Here is a 21,938-nt window from a genome sequence, read left to right on the forward strand (position 1 = left end):
AAATACATATCTTAAGGATTAGGGAGATGGCTCACTACAGGCATGAGTGCCTGAGTTCAGATCCCCAACACCCATTTAAAGCTGGACATGGTACTGCCAAGTGTCTGTAAGCCAAACATACCTATGGTGAGATGGGAGACAAAAACAGGAGAATTCCTCGAAATTCATGATCCATGTAGCCTGTAACCCTACATAGCAAAAATAAATAAGTAAATAATAAGAAACCCTGCTTCAAACAGGGTGGAAGGTGAGGACTTGCACCGGAGTTTCTAACCTCCATACACATGCCACAGCATGCACATACTCATACACCATGCACAAACAGATGCACCCATCACACACATACATTGCACATACACAGAGATAAAAATTATTAAAATACATTTAAATAGTGAATGATTTAACAAAAGTCACACAATTTGATAAAGGTATATGAGAGGTATTTGCAATAATGGAAATATAATATAAGATGCACAATTTTCCAGAATTATTCAGTACTGAAACGTTTATAACTGAATAGCATCTTGAGGCTTGGACAATGAGGAGAGTAGGGCTTGGGGATGGGACAGGGTGAGGGGGACACAAAACTGAACCCCAATGAACTGGTAGAATAGAATCCTATATCCTGGAAGTCGGACTAAGAGGTGGAACCCTCAAGAGGAGCTTAGATGGAGCACCTGAATCGAAGAAAGAGCAAGATGAAACCTAACCTCAAATTTCTCTTATTTCTCTTTTTTCTCTCTGTATTTTTCTATTTTTTTCTTTTCCCTCGGCACTGGCCTGTAATTCCATGTACTAGGGTAGGTTCTATATCCACAGTGAGCTGTTGATCAGACAGACCTACTAGATCTCCCAGACTTCGATCAGAGCACTTGATTACCCACCAGAGGTTAATGGTAAGACCCTACTGCTGAAGACACCACATGCTCTTAGGGGCCTAGTGTCTACCTTCAAGACAGGCCCCAGATCAGTGTATTCTCTGTCTTTCCATGCTGGAACCTACTAGTTCCAAGCATATCATTATTTTCCTCTTGCCATCATTTTGTGACCATCTCCATAAAATGACTAGATTGATGGCTCTGCAGAGTCAATCTTTTCATTATTCACTGATTCTTTCCAGTGATTTCCCACCCACATTGAAAGAATTAAATCTCCCCAGACATGCTGGTGCACACCTTTAATCCCAGTATCCAGGAAGCAGAGGTAGGAGGATCACTGTGAGTTTGAGGCCAGCCTGAGACTATGTAGCAAATTTTAGGAGAGCCTGGGCTACAGCAAGACTCTACCTTGAAAAACCAAGGGAACAAAAAGAATATCCTTTCTTAGAGGAGGTATTGTCAGGGCAGGGTTATGGATATTATAGCCAGCTTCCCCTTGCCAGTGCTGGGCACAATCTCCTACTGTTGGGGTCCACCTGAGGTTGTCCATGAGGTGATGTCCAGCCTCTGCTCATGCCATGTTTTTCCCTGCTATCATGGAGCTTCCTCTTGAGTCTGTAAACCAAAATCAACCTTTTCCTTCCAGCAGCTGTTTTTTATCTGGTGCTTTCTGCCGCAATGTGAGGTTGCCTAGAACAGTCTGGTTTGAGATTTGTCCCTCCAGATCATGCTCTTCATGACAACGATTATGGAGATAAGTCAGGAGGAGCAGAAAAAGACTTCCAAAAACAACTGCAATAAGGTAAGTACATCACAGATTATATTTCTAAATGTAGCCATCTATCCCGAAAGCACACTATTCGATTTTGCAATAGCACACCCACAGACATTCTTTCCACATGAGCTTTTGACTTGAATGTTTGTGGGTCATTTACAAAGTGTAGTGTTGTGTGTGTGTGCGTGTGTGTGTGTGTGTGTGTGTGTGTGTGTGTGTGTGTGTGTGTTTGCATTATAACCTTGGTTCAACTCAAAATAAAGTGGGCTTAAAGTCAGTGATCTCTCTGAGCAGACTGAATCTGGTGGTTTAGTGCTCAGATCTCCTGATATCAGGTCATCTGCAAGGCCACTGTCCTCAAGAAAGTGGAAATTGCAGTGAAGACAAGGTTTGGCCTTTCTAAAACCTGTGATATATATTTTTTGCTACATTTTAATTTTTGAGCCAAAGGATAATCAATATTGAGAACTGCTGTAGATAGTAACTTCCAAAGGTTGCTTTAAAAAATTAGCAAACACATGTAAAGAAATATAGCAGTGTGCTTCTATCTTGGGGTTTCATCTTGCTCTTCCCTCCACCTAGAATTCACCTTGCATCTCCAAGCTGGACATGGTGGCTCACAGCAGTTATCCCAGCACTCAGGAGGTCAAAGCAAGAGGATCAGGAGTGTGAGGCCAACCTTGTCTACAAAGCAAGACATTGTCTCAGGACTGGTGAACAGATCACTGGTTTTTATCCCAAGCTCTTCCAACACTCAGATTTTATTGATCGCTTGAGTGCCTGTGTGTGTTCATATGTGTGAGGGTATGTGTGTGTGTGTGTGGTTGCTGATGCCATATGCACAAGTGCATGTGGAAGTGGGAGGGCAACTTCATGTATTATTCTTAGGAATACCATGCAGCTCTATATGAGCTGGGGACTCTCATTGGTCTGGGTCTCACTAATTTGACTAGGTTGGCTGACCAGTGAGCCCAGGAATCCTCCTGTCCCTGCCTTCCTGGTACTGGGATTACAGGTGTGTAATACTTGGTACTCAGGTCTTAAAATATTGAGTTTCTTCAGGCCAAGGAAAAGTAGGTTATGGAAATGCCCAGACTAGTTGAACACTATTACTTTTCTTAATTAGATGATATACTTAGAGTTAAGCAATGTTTGGAACTATTGGTACAGTTACTACCAGAAATTCAAGAAATTGACAATAAATATCATGCTAGGCCTAGAAAGCAACAATAACAGTGGTGAAAATGTGCACCAGGATTAGTGCAAGGCTAGCAAGACGTGGTTGCAGACAACTGCTGTCATCCATGTGAGTTGTGGACTTAAAACTGTAGGCTTCAGTTAGTTGGTAGGGGGAAGAAATAAGACAGAACACATGAGCATGGCTTCTTAGAAATTGGAGAGGAGTGTGTCCATGTGTGGATTAAGCTGGGGCATCTCTAATCAAAGATCTTCCACTACTGCCTAATTTGCATCTGCCCTAACCATAGACTTCCTGGATATTGAACAGAAAGCTGTACTTCATGTCTTCACCATGATGAGGATGCGTCAGTGACTTACAGCCCATCTCTCTTGTCTGTTCCTAACAGGGAATGTGCTCATGAGGGGGAATAATCAATTCAGAACAAGGCAACTTGTCTTGGGGAGATCAAAGAGAGTCTCACTGAGAGGCAACTTTGGAGCTGAAAATTGAAGGATAAGTTCTGAGAGTATAAAACACGGACAGAGGAATTCCACTACACATTTTAAGATATAGGTATGTAACCATTTGCATTAAACTGGAGTACATTAAGATGTGAATATATATATATATATGTGTGTGTGTGTGTATGTGTGTGTTTATATTAATTTCTAGAACAAATATGGAAGAAGGGCCCTAAGAAGATAGCTAAGTGGGGAGAGTACTTGCCTCACCAGCATGAGGACCTGAATTTGGATGCCCAGCAAATACTTAAAAGCCAGGTGCAGTGGCACACACCTGTAATCCCAGTGCTGGCTAGTTAGTCTAGTCAAATCACTACATTCACTGAAGCCTGGTTTCCACCAGTATGCGCACATGTGCCCCCCCCCAAATATAAACATGCATACACACATATATATCCTAAGGACAAAAACATGGTAAAGGGTGCTAGAGAGATGGCTTAAAAGATAAGATACTTGCCTGCAAAGTCTAAGGAGGCAGGTTCCATTCCTGAGTACTCATGTAAGCCAGGTGCACAAGGTGGCACAAGAGTCTGGAGTTCATTTGCAGGGGTTAAGAGGCCCTGGCATGCCCATTGTCTCTTTCTCTCTCTCTCTCTTTTTCTCTTTCTTGTGTAAATAAAATTTAATATATGATGGAGAGATACTCTTAGTGTCTGGGAAAATGGTGAAATATTTTTAATGCCATCCAAAGGCTATAACTTTCTTCCTCCCCTCTCCGACATTTCTCTCCTGACAGTAAAGTAGCATTGTTAAAATGTTGCTGATATAGCATGAAATAGAACAGCACTTGACCACCAGTTCAAGGGTGATGTAACTGCTAATGGGATATCAAACAGTAACAACTTGTTTGTGTCTATGCTTGTAATGGTCAAGACAGACCAACAATATGTTGAGTAAGCCAGTGTCATTTTTTATGTGGACATACTCTGATTCTTCTGTCCTTCTTGCTTGAGTTAATTGAAATGAACAATGACTCACCAAACCTCAAAGAAATTCACAGGCTTTAAAACTGAGTCATTAATTAAGGCCTCTCTGAATCAGGTTCAAATTGATTTTTTTTTTTTAAATCATAGCTCATAGGGATTCTTCTATGAAGCAAAGAGGATTCTTATTTTTCTTGAGAAGGGGATAAAGAGAGAGAGAGAGAGAGAGAGAAAATGAACTGGCTTAATAATAAACTTTTCACAAATGAAGAAGTGTTAAAAACAAGAAGAAATATCAGTTTTAGTAGCTCCGAGAATGAAAAAGTTAACAGTTGGATTTTGTTTGGGACTGTTCCAAATTGTTTTACTTGAAGCTTGTATTCCCATGAAAGCAGGAAGTCCCTCTGCCAAAAAAGCCAGTTCTTAGCACAAAAGTGATTATTTGGGGTGGCTTCCAATTTTGTGGGATTGTTGTTTGAAAATTTGGTGAGATGTTGTCTATTGAAGTGTTTGTATATTTCTTGATAAAAATAGCAACACAATAAGGATTCGCATCATTGGAATTTGTAAACCAAATGTTTTTAACTAATCACCCCTTCTGTGCCTCACTATGAAGCTATATGTCAAATCATTGGATCACTACTACTTTACTAATGAAGAAATGGAGGTAATTCCCAGAAATCAGTGTAACAGCAGACAAGAGGAAGCTGATTGCCAAATAATACTAGCTGCTGGTTTGGTTTAACACATTAACCCCTACTTTGTATTTCCTACAGGTTCTGTTTGCTGTCCATATTTCCCATAGAGTGTCCATCCCAGAAGCAAGGGACTCTGTTGCTGTTACCTTTTTGCTGCTGTCAAAAAGTACCTGACCAAAAGCCCTTTATGGGAGGAAAGGGTTTATTTGGCTTATAGACTTGAGGGAAAACTTGACTAAAGGGGGAAAGTGGCACGAGCAGAGAATGGACATCATCTCCTGGCTAGCATCAGGTGGACAACAGCCACAGGAAAATATGCCCAACACTAGCAAGGGGAAGATGATATAACACCCATAACCTTGCCAACAATAACACACCTCTTGTAAGGCTCCAATTCCCAAATTATTAGAAGCTGGGCTCCAAGTACTCAGAACACATGAGTTTATGGGGGATACCCCAGACCTTGACTGATTTTAACTTGTCATAATTTCCAGAACTGAAGACAATGTCTGTTCTTAGAATATATTGAATAAGCAAATCACAAAATACCTTATCATCTCCATGTGTTCTGTGCCCAGATACTCTAGTGTTCCCTGCTGTCCACATGTTCAGATTTCAAATAGTTCATGTTATGATTAATCTTGATTTTTCACTTGATTAGACCTAAGGTCACCGTGGCATAGCTCTTTATGTATGACTTTCTAGGAGTTTCTGCATTAGGTTAATTGAAGTAGAAACACACTGTGAGTCCTGAGTCTAGTCCATAGGCTAGAGACCTGGACAGACAAAAAGAAAAGAGAAGATGAGCTGAGCATCAACATTCACCATCCTCTGCTTCCTGGCTGTGAATGAATGTGACCAGCTGGGATTCAAGCTCCTTCTGCCATGACTTCCTTGCCACGATGGACCTTATCCCCTCAAACTTTAAGCCAAAATACACCCCCATTAAGCGGCCTTTTGTCAGGTATTCGCTCACAGTGATGAGGAAAGTACTCAATTCAGGTGCTTTATGTCTAGATACCCATAAATAGACTTCCTCTAAAAGAAAAACAATATGACAAAATTTTCATATTTTCACTCATTTCTCACAAAGCAGAAATGAACAAGTGAGTGCATCACCTAAACTCACTGCAGAATGGAGCTCAGGCAGAAACATCATTTCTTTGGCAATGACAGGCTCACCTGTTACTAAAAGTCACTCTTACATAGGAGAGGGTCTGAAAGTGATACTTCAGTTTCTTCAGTGTGAAACATATGGATGCATCTCCGTGCCCATCCCTTTGAGTCCTTCCTGTCTTGGAGGAGGAAAGAAAAGTGGACAGTAAGAACTTTCTGTAGGGCTAGGCAAGAGATAAATCACTTGCCTCCCATACAAGTGTGGTACATGACTTTGGATCACCATAACCCATTTAAAGCTCTGCAATGTGAATGTAATCCCAGCACATCTACAGTGAAAAGGAGGAAGATTAAAAAAAGAGAATTTTCCTGAAGCTCATGGACCAGCTAGTGTAGTGAATGCAACAGTTAATAATTAGAGACCCTACCTCCAATAATGTGGAAGGCAAAATCTGACTCCAAAAATTGCCTTCTGACCTCCACATATACCAGCCTGTGTGAAGGCCTACATGCCCACAAAATACAAGGAACACATACATTATACAAATACATACACCCCCCAAAAAAAGGTTTTCCATGGATAAAAATAAGAGGAATCCTATGGTGTTTAAAAAACTCTGTCTCATGCTTACACCTAAGGAAGTTAAGCTTTTCTTTAAAAATTATATACAAATCACATGAAAGCAGAAGTGAAACTTGACTGGTCTATTTAATTGGCTTCTTAGCATCTGTTGCAGTTAGCTTCACACACAGGTAGAAAGCACCCAGTCAAAAGCAGCTCACATGAAAAGAAGTTTATTTGGCTCACAGATTCAAGGGGAAGCTCCATGGTGGCAGGGGGAAATGATGGCATGAACAGAGGGTGGACATCACAACCTGGCCAACATCAGGTGGATAATAGCATCAGGATAGTGTGCCAAACACTGATAAGAGGAAGCTGACTATAACACCCACAACCTCTGGTCTCAGGTTTTCATATGCAAAATTGAGATAATAAAAAATAGAAAGCTTGGGAGGATGTTGGGAGAGGGCACTGGCAAAGTGCTCAGCTCAGTCCCTAACGTGTGGGGAAAGGACACATGGGTTGTCTTATTGCCTGCACAGGCAGATATCAGGAAGGAAGGATGAGCAGCGAGTACTGATGCGGATTCACCAATGAGGTGTGCTTACACGCAGTTCATGAGGGAGATGAGGCTCTTCTATATACAGAGTAGCAGTACAGCTGACACCCTCTTGTCAGCCAAGACATCTTGTGATTCATCTCATTAAGGACTTATATATATGTAACAAGGAGAAATTAATTTCCTTTGTTGAAATGCTTTGTTAGTTTGAGTTAGGTGTTCCCCATAAACTCATGTGCTCTGAGTGCTGGGTCTCCAGCTGGTGAAAATTTTGTAACTAAAGCCTTTACTAAAAGGGGGTGTCTTGATGGGGTTGTCTTGATGAACTGCGTGTAAGCACACCTCACTGGTGAATCCGCATCAGTATTCGCTGCTCATCCTTCCTTCCTGACATCTGCCTGTGCAGGCAATAAGACAATCCATGTGTCCTTTCCCCACACGTTAGGGACTGAGCTAAGCACTTTTCCAGTGCCCTCTCCCAACATCCTCCCAACTTTCTATTCTTATTATCTCAATTTTGCATATGAGAACCTGAGACCAGAGGAGATTAAATAATATCCCCAAGGTCCCCAGTGACGTGGAAGAACAGGAAATGAGAATGTCAGGAATCCAAACTTGAGTATTTAACAGTGATTCTTCACTTCACTCTGTCTTTTCCAAGTATATATTCCTCATAAACAGGACCTTTTCTGTACCAAGAAGACTCACAAGAGACAGTTTTATTACTGATTATAAAAGATTCTGTAGTATTTTAGTATGGCTACCTCAAATATTCCACAGGCATTTATCAACTGAGCACCCTGTGTGAGCCCCATGCTATGACCTGGGGCTATATGATCTTAACCAAGCAGAAAAGAGATCGTGGATTGAAATTCAGTTTGGCTTGTTGGATGGTTTGTAACATCTACCTCATTGGATTTCTTCTTAGAACTCAACAGCTGTTAATATGATCAAATATTTTGGAAAATTCAGGATCTCTCATTTTATATGTAGCTACAGAATGCATACAGGAAGAAAAAAATAAATCAATAGAGTCTGGTCTGGATAATGCAAACCATGGTAATCTCAGCTGTTAAGGGTATGTTAAGAGATTTTTTAAGAGGACACTACACTACTGCTCTGTGTCTGCGGAAGGATCTCATGTCTCACAGAGATGTGTGCTACATAGCCTGTGCTATCTCTGCCTCTACAAGCACGTATTAGTTACTTTTCTCATCACTGTGACAAAATACCTGACTTTGCTTTAGTCAAGTATTTTAACTTTAGGAATTTGGGTTTTTAACTTAAGGAAAGAAGGCTTTATTTTGGCCCCTAGTTTAAGAAGGAATCCAGTCCATCATGGTGGGGGGCGGTCATGGTGGCAGGTGAGGTGGTGAGTCATATTGTGTCCACAGTCGGAAAGCAGAGAGAGATTGTGAATTGAATTAGGTGTCCTTCATAAACTCATGTGTTTTGAGTGATTGGCTTCCAGCTGATGGCAAGTTGGCAGATGAAACCTCAATGGATGATGGTGTGTTGTTGGGAGTGGAGTTAGAGGTGTTATAACCAGTTCCCCTTTGCTAGAGTTTGTCTCACTTTCCTGCTGCTGTTTTGTATCTGCTGTGGCAAGGAGGTGATGCCGTCTGCTTCACCTTGAGACTCAGCAAAAATCAAACAAACAAACAAAAAAACCTCTCCTCCCATCAGCTGCTTTTGGTTTGGTGCTTTGTGCAATGAGGAGGTAATTACAACAGAAAATTGATACCTGAGGAGTGGGGCTGATGCTGATAGAAACCTGACTGTGTGGCTTTTGGCCCCTTGGGACAGATTTGTGGGAGGAATGTGGAGGGATTTGAAACCTTGGTTTAACAGAAGCTTCCAGTGCTGAAGGCAGAGTGTGATGGGCCATTCTGGTTAGAGTTGAAAACCCTAAATGCAGTAAGAACTGTGAGGACTAGAGGAAGAGAACTTTGTCCAGACTGGGCAAGAAGCAGTTTATATGAGAGACTTGCTGCATTCTGCCTATATCATGAGAACTTGTGTAGAGTTGAATTTAAAAGAAATGAACTGGGATGAGCAGAAAGATATGGCCCAGAAAGAAATGAAATTTTGGGTTGGAGACAGTGCCTGTTCAGCTGCAATAGTTTGAGAGATTATCTACATTAAGATTGGGGACGTTGTCCTTTATTGTGACAGCAGAAAGAATGCTGACTCTTTTGAAGGTACAGGTCCAGAATTCTGAAGGAGTGTCCTACTCTTCAAAGTTAGCTTTATTCCACCCTAGATTAACAAATTTGGTTGCCTACCTGACAACATAGGAGTATAACAAATGCAAGAAATCAAGGATCATTGAATTTACAATGCTATTTTGGAGTTGGCCACACAGTGATGTAAAGTAAGGTTGTTGAGTCCATGTGGAGAGGATCAATGGAGGATAAACTATGAGGTGCAGTGAAGACCTTGGGATTTTTGGAGGATGCCAGGACTGAGGGACACCTGGCAAAGAAAGCTGTTGATTCAGAATGGAGTTTTTCCCAGGCTGTGAGCAGCTTAGCTGGAAAAGTAGGATTGGCACCCCCTAAGACTTTGTCACTAACTATACACATCAGACATAGCTATATGATTTGATATTTGCCTTGTTTTCTTTAGATCTGGCATTGGTTCAATCTTTCATTGCAATGTTTATTCTGTCCATAATGTGTTTTAGGTTTTATAAGCTCACAGTTAACAGACTTTGGACTTTAGGGATGTTTGAACAACATTGGGACTGATAAAAAAAAAACTATGGGGACTTTTAAAGTTGAACTGAATGCCTTGCATTTTAAATCATGAAAGGTTGAGAATTTACGGGGGTAAGGGGCAGAATGTGATGGTTTGAATCAGATGTTCCCCCATAAACTCATGTGTTACGAATGCTAGTTCCCTAGATGATGCCAATTTGGAAATTGGAGCCTGTGAGCTTGGGGGTGTTACAGCCAACTTCCTATTGCTAGAGGTTCACTCATTCCCTTGCTGCTGTTTTCTACCTGCTGAGGCAAGGAGGTGATGTCCAGCCTCTGATCACACCATGCTGTTCTCTGATATCATGAAGCTTTCCCTTGAGGTTATAATCCAGAATAAAACTCTTTCCTCCTATCAGTTTCTTTCAGTTGAGTGCTTTATTCTATAACCAAGAAGATAAGTACAATAGAGATGAATGCTGATTCTCAGCTCACTTTCTCCTTTTTTATTCTGTCTGTGACCCAAGCCCATGGGTGGTATTATTCATCCATACAGCATGAACATTCACTATTCAGATAAATCTTTCTAGAAATACCCTCGTAGACATGCCCAGAGATATGTTTTTATGTTGATTCTAAATCCCATCAAGTTCAAAGTGAGGATGAAGCAGCACAGTGTATTATAGGCCCAGATCTGAGGTCAGCTGATTGGATAGACCTAGTATTTATAGGGTGGAGGAGGAACACATATGTTTTCTGTGATGTGTTCTGTGTGGGATGTAAGCTGTGCCTCCTATCTGCCTTCCTGAGCTGCTATATCTTCTTACTTGTAGATGCATGTGTTTTCATGTCCTCCCTGAATTTTCTGACTTCTGTGAAGTCAGTAGAAGGGGCAATTTCATTTAGGGAAATAAGCATTGAAAATGGGCATGCCTATGGACTGACTTTATTAAGAACATGGTCAAGGTCATGGGCCTATGGACAGCACAATTGCTAGGGTCCTACCTTCACCTCTGAGGTCAGTTTACTGTGGCTGCCATCTTGACATTCTTGATGTTATCTTTAGCTTTGGTTTTATTTATTTTTGGTTGTTTTATTTATTTGCAAGGAGGGAGAAAAAGAGAACAGAAAGACCAAAAAAAAAAAAAAAAAAAAAAAAGACTTTAATACCTTTCTTGGCACCATTCACTGCTGTTTGAACAGTGGCTGCCAAAATCTCAATCTTTTATGAGGGGCTCCCTAAACCATACAGCTGAGAAGTTTAAGATTTCTGGAATGGTAAAGATCTGATGCAATCTTCATTGACATACAATAATGTGCATCAATCTATAGATGTTTTCATGCATGTGTTCATGAGTAAATTAAGCTAATTAACATATCTCTTACTTCATATAATCTTTTTCATCATGGTACAAACATTTAAAGTCTACCACTTAGAGGTGTGTGTGTGTGAGTGTGTGTGGTTTTTCAAGGTAGAGTCTATCTCTATCCCAGACTGACCTGGAATTCACTATGTAATCTCCACCTGGCCTCAAACTCAAGGCAATTCTCCTACCTCTGCCTCCCAAGTTCTGGGATTAAAGGTGTACACCACCACACCCAGCTGAGATTGAAATATATATATTAAGTTATTGTTATTATTATTATCATTATTATTATAAAATATACATTATTATTATTACTATAATTCACTAATTAAAAACAAGCAAAATTAGGGCTAGGAAGTTGGTTCCATTGGTAAAGGGCTTACCATACAAGCGTGACAACCTGAGTTTGGAGTCCCAGGGCTCATGTAAATTGCACAGCCTGGTGGTACACACCTGTAATCCCAACACTGGGGATATGTACCCAGGCTGACTAGCTATCCAGGTGAATCAGTGGGCTCTAAATTGAGTGATACATCCTGTCTTACTAAATAAGATGAAAAGTCACTCAACATTGACACCCATCTTCACTCACATACACAAGCACAACAGACACACACACATTCACAATACGCACATGTACATATGCAAAAATTAAAAAAATTAGGGGCTGGAGAGATGGCTTAGCAGTTAAGGAGTTTGCCTGAAAAGCCAAAGGACCCAGGTTTGATTCCCCAGGACCCACATTAGCCAGATGCACAAGGGCGGGGGGCACATGTGTCTGGAGTTTGTTTGCAGTGGCTGGAGGCCCTGGCACACTCATTATCTCATCCTCCCTCTTTCTCTGTCAAATAAATAAATAAATAAATATAAAAATTAAAAGCCAATGAAAATCAACATAGTGGCACATTTGTTTTATCATTATTTTAAATATCTAATCAATACTTACTTAGTGCTTATTATAAGTAAGAAACAGTTATAAGCATTTTATAATGTTAAATGACTCTATACTGTCTTCAAGTTATTTCTTGAGAACAAGAAGTTTCGAGAAGCAGTTCATTTGGGTTCCAGGGAAGCCTGGTAAAATTAGAGAAGTGAGACTGGAAGGAAGGATGGATGGTGCATCTGTGAATTCTTACTGCTGTGAGAAGCCACATCCAGGCTTGATTCATTTGGACACCTCTGAAGGAGAATTCAGAGTCCTGGTGGTGTCCTCTCTCCCCAGAGGAGAGAGGAAGCTTCATCCCAGACTTTCCCACTTCTCTGATGCATGTGAAGGATCATTCCTATGACTGTGGACTTCCTGGCACTCTGGCCCAACTCACACCTGAGTTAAATGTGACATAGGGAACAGAAACCTCTTGCAAAGAGAGGAAGAGATTTCAGAAAAGCTGAACACAGACAGACATCTGCCACACATCCTCACTTCTTTGTGAGAGCTGAAAGAAAGAGCTCAAAGAAGCAGAGCAAAAGAACATGGTTATGAGCAGAAGTGAGCATCATTGTCCCAGGGTGTGGAGCCTCCAGGATAAATAATAAGTTAATTTTTCTCAGTTTGCTTCCTTCTGCCCTCTCTCCCTTCTTCCCTCCCTCTTTTCCCTCCTTCCTTCCCTTTCCTTTCATGACACTGTGAATATAGCTAATAATTGAGCACTATATATTTTGGGAAAGTAATTTCAAATGCTTACATAACATAATGTTAAATATGTAGAGTGATGAGTACATTAGTAAGCCTAATTTGATGATTGACATTGTATAAAAAATTCATAAGGGGTGGAGGGATGGCTTAGTGGTTATTGTGTTTTCTTGCAAAGCCAAAGGACCCAGGATTGATTCCCCAGGACCCACGTTAGCCAGATGCACAAGGAGGCACATGCATCTGGAGTTTGCTTGCAGTGGCTAGAGGCCCTGGTGCATCCATTCTCTCTTTCCCTCCCTCTTTCTCTATCAAATAAATAAATAAATGTTTTTTAAAATGTCATAAGTCACATTGTACCCCATAAATACTGATAACTAATTTGTCAGTAGCAGTGATGTAAAAAAAAGACATTGATATTCACAAAAAGAAGTGCCAAAGGTGTAGAGTATGTCGCAGCATCCCCTCCAAAATTTGCAGCAGTATTCTTAGGTAAATGTTGATAGGTGGACAAATGCATCACAGTGGAGCTGAATTACTTGCTCAGGGTTGTGAGCACAGTAAGGGCAAAAGATAGGGCTCTACATTAGCCATCTGGCCACTTCACTACACTGTTCACTAAAATGAAAATCAAAGTAAAATTTATCTTTGTACATATTTTCCCCAAACACCCACTTCAAAACATAACAAGTTTTCACTATGCATACTTCAAATTCACTGAGAGAGAAATCCTTTGATAAACATCAAACTCATAAAATTTTGTGTCCTTTTCTATTGCCTCTGAACTGATATTCCCTGGGGTTGTGTCTCCTTCTGGGAGGTTAGTGCTCCTACATAAAGTCTGACACTTTTCACTTAAGGCAAACTGCAAATGAACTAGCAACAATCTGATCTGTGAAATCTGGAAGAGCATCATATTACATTCCCATCAGGGGAGGACCTATATGTACTGATGACCAGAAAATAAAACAGTGCATCTCACAACATATGAACATAATAATTTACTTTGAGTATTGCATGAAAATAAATGAGGGAAAAATTTGCTATTACAAAAGCTTCAGAGTCCAGATGACAAGGACCTTGTTGTTAGGGAAAGTGGTTTTTGTGCACCTCAGTAGTAATTCCATCTTCCCAAACAAGGACCAAGGCAGGCATACCTCCATGGAATGTCATCTGAAAGGAGCCATGTGACATGGAAGCTCTCTGGGTATATGACTCATAAATCAAAGTCAAGGAAGTAAGTTATGTTTGCTTCAACTGTGGCAGTCTGACCCAGACATGCACAGGCAGGCCTTGTACCTGATATACACTGTGTTCAGAGCTGTTTACCAGGTGACATGAGCAATACCAAAAAGATAAAAACATAGTATAAATGGCAAAAAACAAAAAACTCCCTTGTTGTGAGGATGGGGAGGTGATTCAGTGGTTAAAGTGCTTGATGAGCAAACATAAGAGCCTGGGTTTGGATTAAAAGCACCCACATAAAAGCTGTGCATGAGTGCTAGAGGGATGGCTTAGTGGTTAAGGCACTTGCCTGTGAAGCCAAAGAACCCTGGTTCAATTTCCCGGGACCCACGTTAGCCAGATCCACAGGGGTACACATGCATCTGGAGTTCATTTGTAGTGGCTGGAGGCTCTAGCTTGCCCATTCTCTCTCTCTCTCTCTCTTTCTCTGTCAAATAAATAAATAAAAATAAAATATATTTTAAAAGCTGGACATGGTGCCATGTGTCTGTACTCCCAGAGATGGAGAGGCAGAAACAGGAGGGACTTGTTGACTAGCTTGTCTTAGAAGAATCTGTGAACTCTAGGTTTAGCCAGAGACCCTGTCTCAAAGACTAAGAACAATTGAGGAAGACACCTGATGTTAACTCTGGTCTCTATACCACACATGCACATATACTGCACAATAAAAGCATACGAACATGCACACACACATACACACACACAGAGAGAGAGAGAGAGAGAGAGAGAGAGAGAGAGAGAGAGCGCTCCCTTGTTGGGGAAATTATTGACATTTCATTTGAAGTATGTTCTCAAGACGGTCTCCCCTTCTGACCTGTTTCCAGCAGGTATCTTCCTAAACTACTTTGTCTCAGGGACATTTGTGACATCGCAACAAACTGGAACTCTGATTGCTTTTGTCTAACTCTGAATTAATTGAAGGTATTTTTCTGGGTGTCCTTGTGCCAAAGGACTAACAAAAGCATACCTTGGAGGATAAAGAAACAAACAAAAAATTGAAACCAAGAATTTTCCCAGGCCAGGAAGAGGGCCAATGCACAGAAGAACAGGCGCATTTGCAGTGCTTTGGAGGGAAGGTAGTGATACTATGCTGGTCCAGAGCAGGGAAGCCAGGCACTGAGACTCAACCCCAGCAAAGACTCCACCCTTGTGCAAGAGCCATGAACAGAGAGCTGCCGAATGCTGATTAGTGGGAAATCAGAGAACATTTCCTCCTGTGAATTCCAAACACTCATATGCTTAAGAAAACAAGAGAAAACTACTGGAGTGACAGTCAATGGCTTTGCAGACTGGAGGGTGGAGAAGGAAAGATTTCAGTTTGGAGCAGCATTGATGAACTATGTGGAGTGTTTGCATCCATTGCCATGGTTGTGACATGTTTTGAAAGCATAATGAAGCTGGGTCACAGTGTGGCACTGCTTAGGTGGTGGAACCTTTAAGAGGCAGAGCCTTGTGGGGGTTGGTGGGTCACTGAGGCATGCATGCCTTTTGGAAGGAATTTCTGTAGCTTTGAGCTCCAATCTTTCTCTGACTACCTGGCTGGCTATGTGATTTTCCTGCATCATGCATGGTCCTTGAACTGACACCTTGATTAATGGACATTCATTATGAGCTAAATGAGCTTTTAGAAGTGTCTAACCCCAAGCATTTTATTATATATATTATGTAGGGTGCCACATGGAAAACTAAGTACTCTATTGATTTCTCTTTGTGTGTGCTTGTGGTGTGTGCTTGTGTGTATGCATGTTCATAACATGTGCGGGTACATGAGCATATGGAGGCCAGACATTGAAGTTGGGGGTCTTCCTCAATTGCTCTCCATCATATTTTTTGAGACACATCTTTGTGAACCTGGAGCTCACCAACTTAGCTAGATTAGCTAGCCAGTCTCTACCTGACCAGCACTGGGTTTATAGGCTCAGATCACTCCCAGCATCCTTCATAGATTCTAAGGATCCAAACTCAGGTTCTTGTGCCTGTTTGGCAAGGACTTTACCCATGGGACCATCGCCTAGCACCCTGTCTACGAGCATCTCATACAACCCTCACATCAATTGTATGAACTGTGGAGTTTTGTTCTGTTTTTTTTTTTTTTTTTTCCTGCCAGTTAGGGAAAAGAAACCTGAGAGTACTGAGGTGATATTTGACCTCTACAGGTAAGACTTCAAAGCTTGCACAACACTGCTAGACTAGTTTGCAATGAGTTTGGACACCATCAACTAGAATTTATATTTAAGAATTCAACTCTGGCCTGGCATGGTAGTACTCACCTTTAATCCCACACTGTGTGGGATAGAAGTATCACTGTGAGTTCGAGGCCACCCTGAGACTACATAGTTAATTCCAGGTTAGCCTGGACCAGAGTGAGACCCTACCTCAAAAAAGCAAAAAATAAAAATAAAAAGAATTCAGCTCTGTTCCATATCTTGGCTTGTAAATGTCAGTGTTTCAGAGGAAAGCAAGATGTGTGCAGGCTCCAGGGAGGAATGTAAGCACATGAGGGCTGACATCTCTGTTCATTTTGTTCAACAGTGTATATCCCATGTGTCTAGAACTGGCTCTGGTTCATAGTTGGAACTTAATAAATATTTAATGGATGAATTGATGAATGAATGAATGAAGAATGAATGAATGGCAGATATCTTTCAAAAGAAGGAAGAAAGCCAAGAGGGATAAACACTACTTATCCAGATCATCTTGCAAGATGGTTAGGGATTTTCATGAACTAACAATACATGGTTCCAAAATGGGCTCTTGATCCTTCCTTGACTCCTCTTCCAAGCCCAGCTAACTTCAACAAAATGCCAAAATTTCTTTCTCTCTTACTCTAGAATGCAGGTAGACTCTATTAACACAAGTCATATTTTGGGTAAAATAAAGAAGAGATAAGCCAAGGTAAATACCTCAAGGGATCCCTATGTTTAGATGTACTTAAAATTTGAGGACTGTAAGTACATAACTACTCATTATGTCTTCATTAAAGTCTTTTGAGGTATTCCTCAGGTGAATTATATGATTAAAAATAATTCAAAGCATAAATCTTAAAAATATACTTCTCTGAGCAAAATAAAAACTCTTCATAGAGGAAGGTAATTCAGTTTTAATTTCTCAAGCTGGGAATATAGCTCAGTGGTAGAACATTCGCAAGGTCACAGGTCCAATCCCCAATACTGCCAAAATAAGCAAGTCAACTCTAATATTCTCACAAAACAGCCTAAGGTGAGAAATATCCAAGATGCCAATTTAATACTTGCCTTTAAAGAAAGCCACCAAGCAATGTAGTTACTTAGTTCACAATCTAAGCAAGGAGATGTCTTGAACACTTCAAGTATCTCCCCCCAGACAGTAGTTCTAAGCTTGGGATGTCTACACTCAGTGACCAATTTAAAAAAAAAAAAAAGATTGAAATAAAATACCCTTTACTTTTATAGGATAAATTGTAACAAAAATGTGGGGAAGGAAGGAAGGAAGGAAGGAAGGAAGGAAGGAAGGAAGGAAGGAAGGAAGGAAGGAAGGAAGAAAGAAGGAAAGAAAGAAGGAAAAAAAGAAGGAAAGAGAAAAAGAAAGAAAGTTCCCTCATCTCTGTGAACGCAAATAACCTACTGGCTTCATTAAAATAAGCCTGACATTTTTTCCTGGCAGCATGGCTGAGAAGATAAGATAAATGAGCATTCCTGAGAAGGTAGGGGATAGTTATCAGTACTTACAGCTTCAAGAGAAATGTATCTGCTTTCTCTCTTCTGGATATTAAGAAACCATTGACAGGAAGAAATTTTGGTATTTGATAAAAAGAAGGCATATATTATATTATCCCGGCATATATCTGCTTAATGTAAGAAGGGAATTATCAACATAATGACTCTGAGTCATGAGTCACCCTTTGCTGTGTTCTTAAGGCCTAGTCTCCCACTGCTGGGCACTGTCTTCCCAGAGTTGGTGTTAGGTGGCCCACTGTGTTCCCTGTGTACATTGTGGCTATTGTTTTGATCTAAACCTTGACCCTGCCATGATATGCACACACACCAAGTCCTCCTTACAGGTCAGGAACATGGGTAGTGACGACAGTATCTGAGCAAATAGTTTATGGTGACAGTGGGCTCTATTCCACTGTCCTGTCTTCAGGGTCCACCACTGCCCACTAGGGCCTATTATGGGAATAATATTGGCAGTGGCTCAAGTAGATTACACTTTCCCACCATTAAATTCAATCACTGATGTGAAAACTCATTTCATACACTTCCTTAAGACTCGGTGCTAAAGCATGAGTATATTTTCATATTTTCCTGCTGCAAGATTTCAGGTTTTCAGTAGTCCCAAAGGGGTCAGGAAACTACAGAAAGCTCCTTCCTCACTTACTGTACCAGTTTCAAAACATTTAAGCTAAAAGAGAAACAATATAAAATATATTATCAATGAGCTGAAGTTTTTAAATGAATATAATGTACAAATCAACATGGGTGTGAAAGCAGTCATAAGCTTTATTTTTGGTTGTATGTAAAATACTTGTGTCATAAAACAACTTGTTTTAATTTTATAAAATAAAGTACTCTGATGAGAAAACAATTTTTGAGCTAAAACTTGGGTACTCAAAAATGTCATGGTCTGTAAAAGCTGTTTGATTTAGAGCAATAGTAATGCTGATGCTGATGACAAGATGAACATTATTTCCATCAAGACAAATCTACATAGAGATAAGAGAATGCTCCCTTTCTATTCCCAGTAGGAATGACTAAGATGTGAAGATAGACTTAATAATGACACTGCCATCTCCAGGCTACTCACATGAAGAGAGACACTTTCAAGTCACTAAGACATTATCACAGATGCAGCAGAATTGTGTTGATAGCAAGGCTGACTACACAAAAACACAACTTTAAAATGCTTGGGGAGAAGCAAACTTTTAGGCATAGACACTGGCTGAAGAAGGAGATTAAATAATACTTCCAAGAATTTACCCATTTTATTGTTGTTGTTCATTTTTATTTATTTATCTGAGAGCAACAGACAGAGAGATAAAGAGGCAGAGAGAGAGAGAAAGAGAGGATGGGCGCACCAGTGCCTCCAGCCACTGCCCTTGTGCATCTGGCTAACGTGGGTCCTGGGGAATGGAGCCTTGAACCATGGTCCTTAGGCTTCACAGACAAGCGCTTAACTGCTAAGCCATCTCTCCAGCCCAAGAATTTACCCATTTTAGAGTGGAGCCCAGGCAAGCTGGATGCCCTGGGTGCAAAATTTGAGGCACCCAGAGTATGCCAGCACCAACTTTGAGAGTCAGAGCCTAGGAGCACAGCTTTCCCTTCTTTTTCTTCTTTTTAAAATATACTTTTATTTGCTTGCTTATTTATTTATTTAAAAGAGGGAGGGAGGGAGAGAGAGAGGGAGAGGCAGATAGATATAGATAGAGACAATGAGCACACTAGGGCCTCTAGCCAGTACAAAAGATTCCAGAGGTATGCACCATACCACCTTCTGCATCGGGCTTTATGTGGGTATTAGGGAATCGAACCTGAATCCTTTGGCTTTGCAGGCAAATGCCTTAACTACTAAGTCATCTCTCCAGCCCTTGTTCTTTGTGTGTGTGTGTGTGTGTGTGTGTGTTGACAAGTGCATGCACATGCATGTGTAGAGGCCAGAGGTCCAAGTCAAGTGTTTCAGTCACTCGGTAATTTGGCCAGACTAGCTAGCTAGCAGGCCGGAGGGATTCCCTGCCTCCGCCTCCGCCTCCCCACACTGGAGTTACAGGGGTGTTTCACCATAGGAAGTATTGAACTTGGGTTCTGGTGTTCTGAACTCAGGCCCTCACGCACGCGTTGCAAGCACCTTACCCATTGAGACAACTCCCCAGCCCCAGCACTCCTTTCTTAGATCTGCACCTTGGGCAGCTTGCTTGCCCCGTGATCAGGAATGTGCAAACTGAGGCTCTGCTCTGTGAGACAGAAGGGGGAGCTGATACATTGGGGGTTGTTTGCTAATGGCAGCTAGTGCCACTTGTCCTGCATCCTCCATGTAGTGCGTGACTATTCTTGAATTCATTACTAGTTAAAGAGAAACAGAGCAAGATAGATTTTTACAAGCAGTTGGTAACAGGACAGAAGCCCAAAGAGGGAACAAGGAGTTCTGCTGGCCCTGGCAAAACTGGAACTCATATCTGATCCCGTTGCATCAAAGACGGCTTCTAGCAACACTCCCTAGCAGGAGCTTCCTGCTTCTTCCTCAGCTCAGTGTCTGTGGGTCAGTTGCCTGAGCCCACAAACCAAACAGGACTTGGCCCCCTGGGTCAGTCCCATGAGTCTACAGACCAGTTAGGTCTCTACTTCCGCACCTGAGTCTGATGATAAGGTCCACCTTAATTGGATGTCTGATTCATATAAAAGAAGTTGACCACATGGACTCCTGTCTTTTTTCTCTGTGGTATTGACTGAACATGCATGTAAATCCATCTTTCCTCTGCCCAGCATTACACTTCTCTTGGCCTGGATATTTTCCTGCTTGCCTTTCATCTATGTCTTGCTTTGGAGTACTTTCTTATTTTGATTATACATATGATTTTTCTTTGATGTCTGAGTCCTTTACTAATTTTCAATCCTCTCTGGTCTTTTATTAAAATTTGTTTATTTTTATTTATTTTAGAGCAACAGACAGAGAAATAAAGAGGGAGGGAGAGAGAGAGAGAGAGAGGGAGGGAGGGAGGGAGGGAGAGGGAGAGAGAGAGGGAGAGAATGGGCGCACCAGGGCCTCCAGCCACTGCAAACAAACTCCAGATGCATGCGTCCCCTTGTGCTTCTGGCTTACATGGGTCCTGGGAAATGGAGCCTCAAACCAGAGTCCTTAGGCTTCACAGGCAAGCGCTAATTGCTAAGCCACCTCTCCAGTGCCCCTCTCTGGTCTTTTATGTGAAGAGGGACTTTGGTTCTTTTGCTTTGCCTTCCACAAGTAGATGTCTTTGCCTCCTCCATTGCCTCCTCCATAGCCCTTCACCCTGAAGATTTCTCTGTAATGGAGGTTCCCCCATTTCCCCTTTCCCTTTGCAGCCAGGCAAGGAAGATTCTCCTCTTGCTTGAGTCTTTCAGCTAGCTTCTTCCCTGGATCTTAATCCCTCACAATAAACCTCATAATTTGTGATATCTTCTTAAATAAACTTAATAACTCATAATTTACCCTTCTTGGAGTCCATTTTATCAATTGTTTGCTAGACTTTGGGGTTCACAGGCTTGGGGGACTTCTCTGAACCCTTATATCCTGCATCACTAGTGGGGAAAATGCATTTCGAAATAGATAGATATGGATCATGGGTCATCTTTGGAGCTCCAAGTAAATCCCTGCCCCATCAACCCAAAAAGTTCTAGTCACGGAAGAGCCATTCCACACAGGAAGCTCACTCAGTATGTTGTCACCAGAGCAAAGGAGAGAGTGGACAGACAGGGAACCAACAAATGTCCATTACACTGTTGATGCTCAAAAAGCTCACATTTTGGAATATTTCAGATTTTGAACTTGGGATCAAGAATATTCAACTTAAGCTGGGCATGGTGGCACATGCCTTTAATCCCCGAACTTGGGAGGCAGAGGTGGGTAATTCAAGGCCACCCTGAGACTACATAGTGAGTTCCAGGTCAGCCTGGACTGCAGTGAGACCCTACCTCGAAAAAAAAAAAAAAACAAAAAGAATATTCAACTTTCAACTTGAGCATTTATTTATTAGTGTTATTAAGGAGTCCATTGATATTCACAATAATCTTAAATGCATGATGATGTGGTGAGATTCTTGAGGAATGTGGCATC

Source organism: Jaculus jaculus, chromosome 2 (assembly GCF_020740685.1).
Source record: "Jaculus jaculus isolate mJacJac1 chromosome 2, mJacJac1.mat.Y.cur, whole genome shotgun sequence".
In the NCBI taxonomy this organism is placed as follows: Eukaryota; Metazoa; Chordata; class Mammalia; order Rodentia; family Dipodidae; genus Jaculus; species Jaculus jaculus.